Source organism: Nilaparvata lugens, chromosome 12 (genome assembly GCF_014356525.2).
Source record: "Nilaparvata lugens isolate BPH chromosome 12, ASM1435652v1, whole genome shotgun sequence".
Taxonomy (NCBI): Eukaryota; Metazoa; Arthropoda; class Insecta; order Hemiptera; family Delphacidae; genus Nilaparvata; species Nilaparvata lugens.
The window spans coordinates 9644370-9656609 of record NC_052515.1 but is presented as its reverse complement, the minus strand read 5'-3'; positions in this window follow the sequence as shown (position 1 = coordinate 9656609).

Here is a 12240-nt window from a genome sequence, read left to right as displayed (position 1 = left end):
ATGCCGCGTTTTGCCGTAAATGAGGAACAAACATACACACATAAAACATATATACATAAAAAGAAATGCAAAACCGTCGACTTGAATCTTAAGATGCGTACAGATAACCGCGCCTCCAACCTGCCCCGCGCACGCTCCACCATCGCTCCGTAATCGCTCCGCCCCTGCTCTGCACTCGCACTGATCATGAACGTTACGGGAGATGTTAGCTCATCTCGCGTTCGACTCTTGCTCCCCGGTCGATCATCAATCGCTCTGCTCGAGTGACGTTCGGTTGCGGAGCAAAGCGAAAGTCTTTACGCACCTTTAAATCTCACTCAATTATTAGCATAGCATCAGTTGATGAAAACCGTACGGCGTTTGTTCATGCACTACCTCCATAAACAAAGCAGTAGTGCATTCGTGTGACGTCAGCACAGGTAGGGCTCCTACACCAATACAAATTCGTTGTTTTCAGCTGATCTATATAAGCTAGTGTTTTTATTGGTGTAGGAGCCCTACCTTCGCTGACGTCACAAGAATGCACTTTGCTTTGTTTACGGAGGTAGTGCTTCATGGCGCATAAGGATGGATTCCCACATCAGTGCTCAGTGAATATATTATTCTTATGAGTTTTAATATCACTATTCCCACTCAGCTAATGGGAATGTTCCCATTATAACTAATGGGAATAATATTTTCACTGAGCACTGATATGTGGGAATCCAGCTTGTGTCTACATACAGATTTGGAGATGGCTCAAAACAGAGCTAATTTCTACTGATTTGGTCAAATAAAATATAAATACATTCGCTGTTGCTTATTATCGCAGATGCTATATAATGTTCTCACAACTTCTTCTATTATTTGAATTTTTATTTCAAAGATTTCTTGTTGGATGCATTATTTAAATACAGATTGACAACCGGTTGCACAAATGTCAATTATTCTCGAAATTAATCATCGAGGATAATTCAAGACAAATTATTTGTTGGTTTTGTAGAAATCTTGATTGACATTATTCAAGTAATTTTGACTGTCGTTGATACTAGCGACCGATTATATATACTATTTGCAATAATCATCATAACTACATAGTGTATTATTCTTTGGCTTATAAATAAAAAATATATTATTATTCAATCGATTGTCTTTATTTCCATTCTACCAATCCATGATTAGATGCAGATCAAATATTCTCTGGCCTGGTTGCACAGAAGATGGTTTAATCTAATCATGATTAAATGCTATGAGTTCGAATTTCGATCTGAAAATGTTAAAGTCTGGCTTTTTTGAAAAGAAGGCTTCTTCGATTGGTTCTCGTGGTATTTAATCACGATTCAAATTTAGCAAGCTTTTGTGCAACCGGACATCTTATCTTGTGGAGATGAAATCTTTATAACCTGCTGAATGCAGCTGTAGCTCCAAAGGATACTCCTGACTCTGATGAATTCATTATTATGAGTAATATCTACACTATAATTAAGTAAAGAACTGGCTTATACACGTACGGGATAGGAAAATTATGTTTGACGCATCATCACGTCTGAACTACTAGACTGATGAACTTGGAATTTTTCATATAGATTCTTAATTAACCGAGGATGGTTATAGGCCTATTTTTAATTCTTTAAGATTTCATTACGTCAAGTTTTAAAATAGACCCTTGCGGAGCACGGGTTACCTGTTAGTATCATATCAAATCAAACTAAATCAAAATATTGTTTATTATCATTACAAAACAAATTGTATAACAAGGTCAGGTACATTTACAATTTATAACATTCTTCATTCATCAATTAATACATGAATAAGTAGGGTAAAGTTTTTTACACACTAACAATAATAATGATAATAATAATAATAACAAATCAACAATAATAGAAACAGGACAACAACAATAATATTCTATATGTCTATAGATGCATTATAAGTTAGTGTCAAACATTCTACAAACTCTTTAACACTGTAGACACAAAGCTTACACAACATATCATTCATGCATTCTTCAAAACTGCTCATATTTAATGCTCTGACGTCCGTTGGCAACAAGTTATAATTTTCTTACCAAATTCATGAAAACTGTTCAGAGTTAGTTGTAAGTTACATTGACTTCTATGCAACAATGTGTTCTGGCGTGTTCCATAATTGTGAATGTAATTATTTGTCTGCATTTCATGCATACTTTTTACATACAACAGACACTCAAGAATATAAAGAGATGGTACCGTCAGTATTTGTAGCTCTCTGATCAAAGGTTTACAATGAGTTCTACAGTGGACATTAAAAATAGCTCTTACAGCTCTTTTTTTGTAAAATCATGAGCTTTTCCATTTCAGACGTGTGTCCCCAAACCACTATGCCATATGACAAATGACTTTGAATGTGTGCATAGTAAATTGACAGCAATACATCAACATTGACAAAAGGTCTAAATTTCCTGATGAGAAATACACCTCTAGCAACTTTTTAACTGATATTTTCAATGTGTGTGCCCCATTTCATGTTTGCCTCCAACGTCACATCCAAAAACTTCACCTCCTCATTTCCTGAATAATTAGCCAAGGAAAAATTCATCGTTTGGGTTTTGTTGCTGTTCAGACTAAGTGAGTTGGCTGCTGTCCAGTCATCTATAATAGTATTTGCATCATTTATAGAACGTTCAACTAAATTTAAACATTCATTGTTTACCTGAATTGCTAAGTCATCAGCATACATGTATGTATTCACTCTATCGTCTCCTATCGCTAATGGTAAGTCATTAACATATATTATAAACAGTGTGGGTCCTAATATTGATCCCTGAGGTACCCCTGATTTGAGAGGCAGATATGCTGAAAAGGACCCGTTAAATAAACCGATTGGTACCTCCCTGACAAATATTCTTTAAAAAGTTGTAAAGTAAACCGATCAAAGCCATAGTATTTCAACTTATATAACAATATGTCATGGGATATCGTGTCGAATGCTCTACTCATATCATACCAGCACCCCATTACCTTTTCTCTACTATCTAAAGCATCCCTTTTCTCTACTATCTAAAGCATCCACACAAGCTTTCACAAAATTACGAATTGCAGTTTTATTTATTATTATTATTTATTCAAGGTGATACACATACTATAATTAGGAAAGAAAAAACAGGCAATTGCCCAAAACTTCTTCAGTTCCTGGATTTTCACATATTAAAAATAGTCCAAACAATTAGGTTAAGTTCAAATTTTGATTTCTGCCAAAGTTTCCGCACCATCCGAGGAAGATAACACAGATATAAAATTGATTTTGAATTTCACAATGTTGATATAAAGCCGAAAAACAATAATCAATCCGAAATTCGATTAAATTAATTGAAATAAATTAAAAATTTGAAGACAAAAATTAGACACATATATTTTCATATAGTTTGTTTGTTTTTTAAAGCTTACCAGAGACTAAACAGAGTATAGGAATTGTCAAAAATTTATAATACATACAGTAACACAAAAAAAGAAGAAAATAATAAAAAGTGAAGTTATTGATGTTATCAATTTCAAATACCAATCAAAGGTTTTGTTTCTAAGGCCCGATCGCACAAAATCCTGTTAACTTTTAATCATGATTAAATTCCAAGAGAACCAATCGGAGTTTTCACTGAGAAGACGGCTTTTCTGATTGGTTTTCGTAGCAGTTAACCAAGATTAAAACTCAACAGACGTTTGTGCGACCAGGTGGAACACTCATCTATAGTGTGATTCACTTGAAACTGTCAGAATTCCTTATAGACGGCATCATACTGCTTCCCATTCAACCAATACTGACAGTTTAAAGTGTATCTCACTATAGGCAGTAAGTTATATTAGCGTAATAAATTGTGTTGAACTATTTTTTTTCTTTTTTAAATTGATTCCTCTCATTTCGTATTACGTTATACATAAGAAGTAATCACACTGAATAGATAAATGAGTAATGAAGTAAGTATGTACTCTCTTAGGCTGGTCACACACCGATTAGTCAAGACAAGACTAGTCACGTTTAGTCACAATACTTCACATTGCTGCTTATGACGCAACAAACACTGATTAGTCATTGCAATTAGACATGACTCCATAAGCAACTATGTGAAGTATTGTGACTAAACGTGATTTGTCTTGTCTTGAATAATCGGTGTGTGACCAGCCTTAGTGCCGTTTGCACAGTGTCAGTTAAAACTAAATATCATTTTAAATTGGATTAAATCCATATCAAGTCTCGTTTGATATGATAGGGTTCATTTTGAGTTTAAGCCACCAACTGATTAAATCCAGTTTCAGGCCCGGTTACAGAGCTCGACCGACCGTCAGTGCGTATGTACCATCCTGACCGTACGCATCGATGAATCAGTTTTACACATTCAGAGCTCGACCGACCGTCAGTGCGTATGCACCATCCTGACATCAGTTTTTCTGACACAAAATGGACGCCTTTGCAGATTTTTATTGCAGCTTATTATCTTCGTAAACGAAAGATTAAAAGACGTAGATATCAAGTTCACCCGATGGTCGCCCAAAGAGCATTTCAAAGGGAATTTAGTACCATTACTGTATATACATCATTGCTTGGGAAGAAGATACATTTTTCAACTAGGTACCTCAGAATGTCCATCAGAAATTTTGATGAGTTATTTCGAGCTTGTATCACCATTGGGAATACTTGCAGTCACTTTAAGCTACGAATCAAATGTAGTAGATAATAGTAATAATATATTATTTTTTTAAATAAAAATTTAGAAATGATTGAAGAAATGTATAGAAAAACTCTGAATTCAAATATGACATTATTAATTGAATTCACTCATTATGCTATTCAATTCAATATCATCTGATTGTCGGGCAGAGGTGTCAGCACATTGGTTATGTTGCGATCGGGTTTCTAATCAGTACAGCTCTGAAAGCTTCTATTTGTTTCAATAGCGCGTCAGTCGACCGATGGAACGGATGCGCACGAGCTTGACCGATGGTCCTCGTACGCGGTATAAAACGCATGGTCCTGATCGTGCGCATGCGTGCCGTCAGTCCTGCTCTGTACGGATACATGGAATTTCTATGGAAAAGACAAGCGCGACTGACGTACGCCGGTCGAGCTCTGTAACCGGCCTAAGCATCGACTGTGCAAACGGCCCTAAATAATATTTAAATTTAAAAAAAGAAAATTACAGTATCTTTAGCTGCGTTTACACCAAAGTTGTCAACAAAATGTTTATTTTTCCGTCCTTATAGATTCTATTAGATTGAACATAACTTAGCATACACATGATGTGCATATGTGTTATAAGTTCCGTTTAATCTAATAGAATCTAAAATGACGGAAAAATAAACATTTTGTTGATAACTCTAGTGTAAATACAGCTTAAGAAAAAAGTTCAATAGAAAATGATCATGTTAACAGTTTCTGAGGAGAAAAACTAATACATTGAAATAAATCACAGCATTTTGATAACAACAAAATTATATTTTATCAAAAAATACAATTCATAGATAACAAACAAAGTTACATAGGAATCTTCAAGATTTCAAACACTTGGAGCCAAATTCAATTTATACAAGATTCCTACATTATATCTAGCCAAAACAAATTTTACACTCCTAAGCTCGATTTTTAATTGATTTGTAAAAATGATACAATAGTTTTACTTTTTTAATGCTTTACAATAATATTCTCAAGAAAATGTATGGTTTTCATTGAATCTAGAGATTGAAAAACACTAATCTTGAATAGAGCATGTTGAAAATTGAGATAAGTTTCTTCTCTAAAGCATTAAAATTGCTTTAAAATTTTTAAATTTGCATCAAAAAGAGCTTGACTTTCTATGATTACGGTATAAAACATATTTCCTCCAAAATATTGTTTTTTAACAATAATTAATACAATTTTCTATGTTTAATCTCAGTTTCAAAGTAGGCTAAGTTTTTATTTTTCGAGTGGAAAGTTAATATAACCTTCTACTATTCGTTTTTTTCTTTAAAATATTTATGTTATGTTCCAATGGAACTTCATTTGAATCACTAAATTATTAATAAATTCTAATTGCATTTTATTGATTTGTTCTATCCATTTCTACTTGATAATAATCTACGCTGTAGTAAAATAAACAAAATAGAACAAATCAATTAAAAACTTAAATTAAAGCATAAATTATAAAAGTCGGCCATTGTATGTACAAGCAATGGTAAATGATAGGATTTTTTATTTTTTTCAATACTTTCTATGTTATAAAATTACGTAGGCTATATATAATGTTCTTGATCATGAAATACATGTCTTGGTATAAAAAGGACAATCCTATAATATGGTTTTTTCCTATTCCACCAAATGAATGAAAAAAATATTAATTCAACTAAGATAAAATACATCATTATAAAATGATTGGGAATGAAAAAATAGGATATGAAGATTTTTACTCATACTTGAAGATGTGGCTTATTTGATTTAGTTGCATGAACCGTTTTAATAAAAATCAGTATTTTTCCACAAATATTTCAAATATTACAAACAGAAAGTTCCTGATCATTAGTCCGAGACAAAATTTGAAAAACTTGATATGAAGAGAAAAAAATAACCGATCCTAGATAAGAAGGTCAAACTTATATTGAGTTGCTCTTCCAACAGTAATTACTAGAGACTTTTCTGTGTTTTCTCATAAATTTGAAGACTATATGATATCAGAGTAAAAGCGTGCTCATATAAATCAATTTCTAAATAAGAGAAATCAGAAAAGTATTTTCGATAAAATCGTAACTTACCCTACTATAATAAATGTATTTAAAATTATTTAGAAATGAATATCCAAGCAGTTCACAAAAAAATTATGTACAGTAATTAAGTTTTACTTGATAAATTTTAATGTTATGAGTATGTACAAAAATTGTAAAAAGCTGAGTTTTCAACCAGCATGCTATAAAAATATGATAAACTTGAAAAATTCACAATTTAGCAGAACATGCTGTATAGATGTTTTTGTGAGACTGTGCATTCAAGCAATATTTAAGTGGGATGATACTTGAGATTATGATAAAAATTATAATTATAAACCCCGTTAATTATTTCATAGTAGTCAACTGCGTGTTGTAATAACATAAAATTGCATAATTTGGCTAAAGTATGATTTCTGGTTTTTCCTTATGATAGAACTATTTGAAGTAATATTGGACATTTGAGATTTGGTGAAGATAAATTTGAAAATGTTTTTTTTCCTTTGAAAATTGAGTTTCAACCTTCTTTAACCTCAAAATTGTTCCAGCAATCAGATTTTTTACTTATGTGTAACGCTAGTTCGCCTCCATGGTGCACATTGGATAACGCTGAATGGACTAGCAAATGATGGCGGTCAGACAAACTTATGTTCTCCTGACCGAAAACTACACAACATCTCAAAGGAATTGAAAATATACAGTGTTTATGTAGACATTTGAGACTCGTGAGTTCTATGTGTTGTGTATCTGCTGCCACACGCTGAATAATAAATAATAGAACTATTAAAAAAAATGATGTAGTGGCTTTAAAAATATAAAATATGGCAGGTAGAATATTTATTTATTTATTCGTGGACAGAATCACAAATCATATAAACATGATTAGGAAGGAACAGCAAGCTTGGCCCAAATCTATTCCATTCCCAAATTTTGATAAATTAATAAAAAGAACTCAATGTAACTTTGACCATGCTAATTGTTTCATTATACATATTCAAATAATAAAATCAAATATATTCAGATCAAAGTACCGTACACTTTGATAGGTAGTACATACAATGTTTTTATTTTTAAGATTTGTTCAATATATAGCACATTTTTCAATAATTCTCTTATAAATCTTGTTTACTTTGAACGATTTGAGAAGAACTTCCTTAGTTAATCACGCATTGATTGTCTTACATAAACAATCAGAATTATTATAAAAAAACTAATATAGAATCGTTCTGATTGGCTCATCAAAGCATGCAGTCCTCAATTATTCAGTCCTCAGAAAATAATCATAGTTACAATTTCATAATATTGATGCAGTTATTAACAATGCTTGATACAATTTATTGGTACAGTAGTTAACAGTTGTGCTGTATGTCATAAATTTTATAGTGAATCTACAATAACTTATCTATCAAGTTTTCAAATATCTCTAATTAAGTCTTCTCTCAATGCCATTCAATCAAATAGAACATTCAATGATTGGTGGAAAAATTTATAAATTCGTTTCAAGAACAAAGTTCATAAAAATAATAAATTATCGTTCGATTTCACAATGCAATGCTGAGTTTCATCAGCTGATCAAGGAGCAATCTAGAATGAGAAAACGCGTGAATATTCGAATCACTTTTGATAAAAAAATAGATTTGTTACAATATTTGAGGCCACTTTTGAGGGTACCTATCGTCCAGGTTTTCAAACACAAATTTCAACAAGCTTTTTCAATCATCATCAAATCTCAATTCAAATTCTTCAGTATAAATCATTCTTTGGAAGTCAGAATTTTATTTTAAAGAATGCTAGTTCGAAGAGTATAGATCTATAATTACGATTTGCTATATATCTACCTTGACTTTGCTTACATGGATGTAACAACTCAAGACTATTTCATATCATACAAATCTTTCGAAAAAATGTCGATCAAATCATGATTTTGTTAGATTTTTCAAAAAGTATCATTTTTCCATGTAGTGCCCATATACTACAAGAATTTATTGTCTTTTTCTTTATGGTTACTTTTAATATAAATCTCAGTACCCTTTTAAATTATTTTTTCACAACGTGTTTCAGACATTAATGTCTGATACTAATTAAAATAATTTAAAAGTGTACTGAGATTTATATTTTTATTTAAACAAGAATGTAGTATTCATGACTCAGTATCAATTCCTTATGTTTAAGTTTAAATACGGTATATAAAATTCATTCATATAATATTTTTCAACAAACATCATTTTTCTAAAATAACAATTTTAATATTCATCGACGGTTTTTTGGGGTTTATTTACAAATATAAAAAACGATTATAATATTAACGCTACAATGATTAGTTCTAGTCCCCGCTAAGTACAGTCCTTTATACTTTTTTCTGATTCAATTATATCCGTTCATCTATGGAATTTCTATAATGTTGTCCTATTCAATTATGTCAATTTGTTTCTAAAGTTTAAATTATAATTTTAAAATTAGTCAATGTTTTTATAGTTAAAATTCGCACTCCCTCACATTGAATCATTTATCCTAGTACGGTATTCGTTTCCCTAACAGTATATAATAAATTGTTCTAATAGTGTATTTCATCAATAGCTACTTCATCAACTAGTATCCGAATGATCAAGAACTAATTCAATAACATAAAATCTATTTACATTATATATCACAGTTGGAACTAACTGTTCGTCTATTGTAGTACAATAATTAATTAATAATTAATTTGTTAAAAGTCTTATTAAATTCCTATGGAGATCGTTGATGGAGTTAAGTTGGTGTCTTAAAGTTCCAATTATCTTGATTGCAAGATAATTAGGATAGTTTTAATGATTTAAAATTGATTATCTTAGGTTGAAACTGGAGGTCTTGAAGTTGGGAAGTACCAGGCCTTTTTCCCAAAATGGAGCCACAGTCCCCACTTTGCTTTGTTTCGGCTTATCTTCGGAGGAAGACTTCTTCTCTCGTGATGAGATCTGTTCAAAAAAGAGAGAAACACTGTTCAATGCTGTTTATAGAGCTATATTTAATTTTTCACAAGTCTTTCTGGTGATCTTTCATCGATTTCACATTCATATTCAGGTTACGGTGCTCCACCATTCTATAGCTTCGGCTGATAACACACTCTCCTCGATTATGAAGGAATTCCTGCAGCTCTCTGGATTTGAAAGAGGTTCCATTGTCAGTATGTACATAAGAAGGTAAACCAAAGGTGGTAAACAAGTTCACAAGGCACTGAATTACAGTTGATGAATTCATATTCGGACAAGGGTATGCAAACGGAAACCTAGAGTACTCATCAATTATTGTCAACAAATATTTGTTTTTAGTTTTTGATGGAAGAGGACCCTTGAAGTCCATGCTTAATCTTTCAAATGGATGTGTCGCCTTTATGAGAGTAGATTTCAATTTCTTGAAAAATTGAGGTTTTATGGCATTACATGTTTGACATGAAGAAGTCATTTTCTGACATCCTCAACTGAATAGGGTAAATTATGAGTTCTTAACCAATGAATCATTCTGGTCACTCCAGGGTGACACAGGTCACAGTGTAGGAGTGTAATTTATCGGTTGAGTTGCATTACACACTCTGGAAAGTGCATCTGCTACTTGGTTGTCCTTTCCTGGTCTGTAAATTATTTCGTAATTGTAGCATGACATCTCCAATCGCCATCATTGTATTTTTCATTTTTTATTTTATTTTGATGAGTCATATCAAACATGAATGATACAGAGCGCTGGTCAGTGATAATTTTGAAGAATCTTCCAAGTAAGAAATGTCTCCACTTTTTAAGAGCACACACAATAGCAAAAGCCTCTTTTTCAATGGATGAATGTTTACGCTCACTATCATTCAGCTTCTGAGAAAAGAATGCTACTGGACGTCCACACTGTGATAGGACAGCTGAAATTGAAAAATCAGATGCATCTGTTTCAACCACAAAAGGTTCAAAGTCGTCAATTGTACTAACTACTGCCTTAGAAATCTCAGTTTTGAGTTGATTGAAGTCAGCTATAGCTTCAGAAGTCAAGGAAAGGTCTTTGCTGTAAGAAGCCGTTTAGCTTTATCTGAATAATTGGATATCCATTTGGAATAGTGTGCAAACATCCAATTGTTCGCTCAAGAGCCTTTCTATTATCTGGGGGTGGAAGATTGAGCAATGGTTTCAGACGTTCAGGGTCAGGAGAAATTGTCCCATTTTCAATTTTATAGCCAAGCAAGCTTATTGAAGTAAGTGAATATTTGCTTTTTTCTGTATTGATTGTAAAATTATATTTTTGTACTGCATCTAAGAATTTTTTGAGATTCAAATCATGTTCCTTCTGATTCTTACCACATATTGTCACATCATCCAGGTATGCATACTTTTTTCAAGTTTTTCATTATTAATAACATTATCAATGACTCGCTGAAAAGTGGGTACACCATCTGTCAGACCAAAAGCAAGCCTTCGAAATTGATACAAACGGCCACATGCCTCAAATGCAGTGAAAGGTCGATCTTTTTCTCGTAGGGGTACCTGGTGGTAAGCGCTTTTCAAGTCAATAGTGGTGAATACAGTTTTTTGAGACCTTAGAAACAATATCTTCAAGACTAGGGAGGGGATATGCGTCAAGATGTGTTATCGGTTAATAGTTTGAGAATAGTCTATTACCATTCGCTTTTTGTGATTTTCGTTCTTCACTACAAATGCTTGAGCTCTCCAGGGAGACCTGCTTTCTTCAATAATTCCATCAGCTAGCAGTTTCTCAATTTCTTTCTCCATGAAACTAGTGTCTTCAAGAGAATGCTTTCGGGATTTAGTAATTATAGGTTTAATGTCTTTAGTTAAAAACTCAAAAAGTGGTGGAGGTTCTATCTTTGCTGGAGCCAGATAATTGATAGTCAATGGGGGTTTAGTTCCTCCAAATGAAACTCTAAGTTCAGAGTGTTGATTAAGTAAGTCATGTCCTACAATAACATTAGCACACAAATCAGGCAATACACTGATTTTGTTTTGGGGTAATGTTGACCTGAAAATTCTAAATGAGCTACAATAAAAGGAAATGTTCTTTCTTAGTGATGTTGAAGCCATGGACACTGCACCAGTTGTAGGGTACATTTCAAGTCCACATTTTTAGCAAAACAGTGTGAAATAAATGTCTCAGAGCTTCCTGTATCTATCAAAGCAGAAGTAGGAATGTTGTTTACCTGAGCTTGTACTGTAGCATTTTCAAGAACAGTAGAGGCTGCAATAAGCGCCGAAGATGAAGAAGTTTTAGTAGATTTGCAGACATTTTTCCAATGACCTATTTTCTGGCATTTTTCGCATGAGTCATTTAGTGCAGGGCACTGCTGACGTGTTTTATGTCGCTGACGACCACAAAAATAACATTTTTGAAAACTTGAGCTTCCAGTTTTTACAGCTGACAAATTTGTTTCTTTACATGAATTTTCTGAAGAATTATTTGAAGTAGCATTAAGTGTTATTTCAGAAGAGTAAGAAGCTGATTGATTTCTGGCAGATTCCAAGGCACGTGCTTTTTCAATAGCTTCATCAAGAGTTAGCTTGTCAAACTCCAAAAGTCTCAGTCT